This window comes from Arachis ipaensis, chromosome B7 (assembly GCF_059453495.1).
Source record: "Arachis ipaensis isolate K30076 ecotype BB chromosome B7, ASM5945349v1, whole genome shotgun sequence".
Lineage (NCBI taxonomy): Eukaryota > Viridiplantae > Streptophyta > Magnoliopsida > Fabales > Fabaceae > Arachis > Arachis ipaensis.
This window is the reverse complement of record NC_142442.1, coordinates 95,948,632-95,954,323: the sequence shown is the minus strand read 5'-3', so window position 1 is coordinate 95,954,323 and position 5,692 is coordinate 95,948,632. Positions and strand designations below refer to the sequence as shown.

General features: G+C 35.6%; 1 non-coding gene across 1 annotated transcript; it reads left to right on the top strand.

Annotated features, from left to right (window-relative positions):
- Window positions 1-1,999: 1,999 nt before the first annotated feature.
- Window positions 2,000-2,108, top strand: LOC148553433 (small nucleolar RNA R71). The gene has a single exon (XR_015892630.1). It is a non-coding gene; the product is annotated as a small nucleolar RNA R71 (small nucleolar RNA).
- Window positions 2,109-5,692: the final 3,584 nt, after the last annotated feature.

Sequence of the window (5,692 nt, the reverse complement as noted above, 5' to 3'; positions counted from 1 at the left end):
GTAACAAAACCCAATAAAATTTATAACCGAAGTATTTAAACCTCGGGTCGTCTTCTCAAGGAATTGCAGGGAGGTGTGTTTTATCATTGGTTATGGAAAAAGGTATATTTTTTGGTTTTCGAAATAAGGAACAAGTAATTTAAATAGCAAGAAAAATAAATTAATAATTATAAAGAAAACTCTTGGCAAGGTATAAGAACTGAAAATCCCATCCTAGTTGCCCTTATCAGGTGTGATGAGAATTGTTTATCGCTCCCACGTAGTTAACCGTTACTAAATAAAGGAAAGTTAAGTGGACCAATTAACTTGATTCCTCAAGTCCAAGTTAACTCTTGTGGAAAGACTAGCTTTAGAGGGATCCAAATCAATCAGCAGTTTCCAATTCTCAATCAACCGCTGAGTTTGACAACTCAAGTGTTACCAATTACTTAACCAAAACCAAATGGAGAAAAATCTAAATTAAATTAAAAGTATCATAAATAGAATAAAACAATCATAAATTTGAAATACCTCAAATTATATAAAATAGAATATTCAAATCTAACATGGAAAGATTCATAAGCCAATTTGGCAACATAAGTAATTAACAAGTAAAAGCATTAGAGTAACTAAAAGTAGAAGAGAACATAAAATTAAAGTTGGGAACATTGAACCTGGAATGGAGTAATAACCATAAAATAAAAGGAATCCTAATTCTAAAACCTAAGAGAGAGGAGAGAGCCTCTCTCTCTCTCTAAAACTACATCTAAAACCTAAAATTGTGTATATGAAAGTTGTATGAATTTTTCTTTTTGATTCCCCCATTCTCTGGCTTCTATTCTGTGTTTCTGGGCTTGGATTTGGGCCGAAAAAGGGTCCAGAAATCGCTGGGGGCGACTTCTGCAATTTTTTGCACGTGGCGTCCGTCACGCGTGCTCGTGGGTCATGCGTTCGCGTCATTTGGAGCTTTTCTTTGTCATGCGTATGCATCAGTCACGCGTACGCGTCGCTTGTGTTTTGTTCTAGGCACGCGTCCACGTCGTCCATGCATTCGCGTCGCTTGCGTTTTGCGCTAGGCACGCGTCCGCGTCGTCTATGCGTTCGCGTCGCTTGCGTTTTCTTCAAAACTCCATTTTGTGTGTTTCTTCCATTTTTCCGTGTTTCCTTTCTGTCCTCTAAGCCATTCTTGCCCTATGAAGCCTGAAAATACTTAACACAGAGATCACGACATCGAATGGTAATAAAGGATAATTAAAATAATTATTTTTAAGGCATGGGAAACATGTTTTCACATATATCATAAAATAAGGAAGGAATTATAAAACCATGCAAATCTTATGAATAAGTGGGTGAAGAATTGATAAAAACACTTAATTGAGCACAAGATAAATCATAAAATAGGGGTTTATCAGTTATCAAACTCATTTGTTGGTTGATGATTAGAAGTTACTAATTGGCTTGAATGCCATTAAAGCTAGTCTTTCATTATGATTTGGCTAGGACTTGTGGAATCAAGTTAATTCATCTACTTGACTTTCCTTCATAGTTAGAGGTTAACTAAGTGGGAGCAATGGACAATACTCATCACAATTGATAAGGATAGCTAGGATAGGACTTCTAGTTCTCATACCTTACCAAGAGCTTTTCTAGTTGTTAATTCTCATACCTCATTACAATTCTTGTTTCTTATTCCAAAAACCCCAAAACATACCTCTAACCAATAACAAGAACATTTTATTACAATTCCTAGGGAGAATGACCCGAGGTTTAAATGCTTCGGCTTAGAATTTTAGGGGTTTATACTTGTTACAAATAATCTTTTGTATGAAAGGATTATTTGTTGGTTTAGAAACTATATGTTGAGAATTTATTTGTGAGATTCTATACCATCAATTTTTCATTCATCATGCCACTTCAGGCGTTTTCTTCAAGTGGAGTGATCCACCAGCAGAGTGGTCTAATGCCATCTTGGACAATTCAGAGAGGCCATCATAGAAGATATCTAGCATGGTCCAGTCTGAAATCATGTTAGGAGGGCACCTTTTGATCAGTTGCTTGTACCTCTCCCATGCTTCATAGAGGGATTCACCCTCTTTCTGTTTGAAGGTCTGAACTTCCACCCTAAGCTTGCTTAGCTTTTGAGGTGGAAAGAACATGGTCAACAATGCATTGACCACCTTCTCCAAAGAGTCTAGGCTTTTCTTGGGTTGAGAATCCAGCCATAACCTAACATTGTCCCTTACCAAAAAGGGGAAAAGCATAAGCTTGTAAATATCTGGATTCACTCCATTAGTCTTGACAATATCACAGATCTGCAAAAAATCAGAGATGAATCTGTTGGGATCTTCCTATGGAAGTCCATGAAACTGGCATTTCTGTTGAACTAAAGTGATCAGCTAGGGCTTCAGCTCAAAATTATTTGAACTGAAGGCAAGTATAAAGATGCTGCGCCCATAGAAATCAGAAGTGGGTGCAGTAAAGTCACCTAGGACATTCCTTGCGTCTCCTCTGTCATTAGGGTTTGATGAGGGAAAAACGATTCCACACAAACTCACCAGCAAGTGTACCGGGTCACATCAAGTAGTAATAACTCACAAGAGTGAGGTCGATCCCACAGGGATTGATGGATTGAGCAATTTTAGTTAGGTGATGAATTTAGTTAAGCGAGTATTTGATGATTTGAGTGATTTTCAATAATAGAAGCTAAATTGCAAGAAAATAAAAGTGTAGAAGGTAAATTGGGCCGAAAAGTAAAGTGCAGAAGAGGTAAATTGCTGAAACTTAAAGTGCAAAAAAGTAAAAGAGCTGAAACTTAAATTGCAAGAAAAGTAAATTACAGAAACTTAAAGTGCACGAAATGTAAATTTCTGAATCTAAATTGCTGAGAAATGTAAATTGCTTGAAGAATAAAGGGATTTGGGTATTGGGATTCATAATTTAACTAGAAAATGCAAGCTAAAGTAAATCAGAGAGCTATGAGATGAAGAGATTCAGCTCAGTAGCCAAACAAAAATGGAAAAGTTCTTGAAGAAACAAACAGCAAGAAAACTTAGTTCAATTATGAAATTATAAAAGAGAAATTGAAGATCAAAGAAGAGTAATGAGATTAGAAAGCAGATCTAGATCTCAATTACTCCCCTGACCAATCAGAAAAGAAATTGCAGAATAAATGAAAATGAAAACAGCAAAGGAAATTTAGATCCAATTCTCAGATTCTCAGAACTATATAAAAGAAAAGCAAAGATGATTCTCAGATCAGGAAATTCAATGGAATTCTTCAATCTCAATCCAAAAACCTAAAACAGAAAGTAGAAGTTGTAGAAGAAAGAAAATGAAAACAGAAAGCAAACTAGATCTAATCCCAATTCCCAAATTCAAAACAAATGAAAATTTAAAAGTGAAAACTAAAAATGAGCTAAAGGTGCTTTACAAATTGAATTTGATCCATTTTATACACTTTCTATTTTGGTCTTCAGATCTTGGAATGGGCCTTTTGATTTTGGATTTGAAGAAACAATGGATCCGGATGGCATTTCATTGAAGGTGGGTTGGAGGCATGCTCCAGTAAAGCGCTCCATTGACTTTTGTAAACTTAGCGTTCACTTAGCATTGTGTGCCTTGTCACGTGCGAATCCTCCTTGCCCATAGCATTTTCTTTGTAAACGGCACGTTCACTCTTTGAACGTTACTTGTGTTGCTTGGTTGTGTGCCTTCCTTCCTTGGCTAGCAATCCACGAAAAAGGTGGAGATAGTGAACGTATCGTTCACTTTTTTGAACGCTACTGATAAGAGAGACTTTTGCGTGGTCTAGAAATTTGCAAAGAAATCCTCGTTGCAAGTATAGTTTCTAAACCTTCAAAAGTCCTTTCATACAAACGTTTTGGTTGTCACAAGTAACAAACCCTTAAATAAATTGATAACTGAAGTATTTAAACCTCGGGTGGTCTTCTCAAGGAACTGCAGGGAAGTATGTTCTTATTATTGGCTATGGAGATTGTAAATTGGGGTTTTGAGAATGAGGAGCAAGTAATTTAGGTGGCAATTAAAGTAAATGAAGAACAAGTAATTTAAATAGCAAGTGAAATGAATAAATGACTGTAAATAGACTTTTGGCAAGGTATGAGAAATTAGAGGTCCTATCCTGACTATCCTTATCAATGATGATAATAATTGAATCTTAATTCCACTTTGTTAGCCTTTATTTTCTAAGAAAAGATTGGGATTCTTGAAGCTCAATTCAATTAACAAATATAATAATTATCAAGCATGTTTGAGTTTCATAACTCCTGAGTTACTGATTTCTTAACCAAAACCAAAAGGAGAAAAGTAAATGTACTGGAAAAAGAATGTCTTCAGATTGGGAATAATTGTAACTAATAAATAAAAGAAAGCAATATTAACTGAAATACCTCAAATAACATTAATCCAAAATAATAATCTGTAACATGGAAGAATTCATAAATTAAATTGCAAAAGTAAATAATCAACTAAAGTAATGAATAAAAGTAAAAGAGAAGCTTAAAGTAAAGGAACATTAAACCTGGGATCGAGAGTCACTCCCAAACTAAGAGAAATCCTAAATCCTAATCCTAAAAGAGAGAGAGAGAATCTCCCTCTAAACTAAATCTAAATCATGAAAACTAAAACTAAAGTCGTCTCTTTATGAATGGATGCATTCCCTCACTTCATAACCTCTGGTCTATGCCTTCTGGACTTGGATTTGGGCCAAAAAGGGCTTCAGAAATCGCTGGGAGCGTTTTCTGCAATTTCTGGTGCATGGCCTCTGTCACGCGTCCGCGTGGGTCACGCGGTCGTGTCATTCGGAGCTTTTCTTGTCACGCGTCGCGTGAGTCATGCGGCCGCGTCGTTGTTGATTCGCGCTTGGCATGCGTCCGCGTCGCCCATGCGATCGCGTGGATGCCAGTTTCTTTAGAAACTCTGTTTTGTGCTTTCCTTCCATTTTTGTATGTTTCCTTTCCATCCTTTAAGTCACTCCTGCCTTAGAAGATCTGAAACTACTCAACACACTAGTCACGGCATCGAATGGAATTAAAGGTAATTAAAATAATTAGTTTTAAAGCATAGGAAACATGTTTTTCACATACATCACATAATGAGGAAGGGAAAGTAAAACTATGCAATTAATATGAATAAGTGGGTGAAGGATTGAATAAATCACTCAAACTAAGCACAAAATATATCATAAAATATGGGTTTATCAACCTCCCCACACTTAAACAATAGCATGTCCTCATACTAAATCCAAGGTGAAAAGTAAGCTTAAAGTGTTGGAATGTCATGTAATGCAATCTAATCTAAACGCAAATACCTAAATGAATGATGCATCATGCAATTCTAATTTTTATTCACTTTTATATAAAGCTTGCATGTAGTTAAATTAACTCACATTCTCAAGGAATCATATATATATATATATATATAGCCAAGCCTTAGATAGTGATAAAGTGCCTTTACAATTGAAATGGGAGAGAAAAGCATTTTATAAACTTGCAAGACAATTAATAATTTATACAGGGATAAGTGTTAATGAGCTATTGAACCCTCACTGGATTTTGTGTTTACTCTCTAATCACTCAGTGTTTATTGGGTTAAGCACTCTATTCTTCTTTTTATTCTTACTTTCTATAACTTTGTTCTTCATCTAACCAATCAACAATCATAGAATATAGTCATACCAAAAATTATGAGGTCT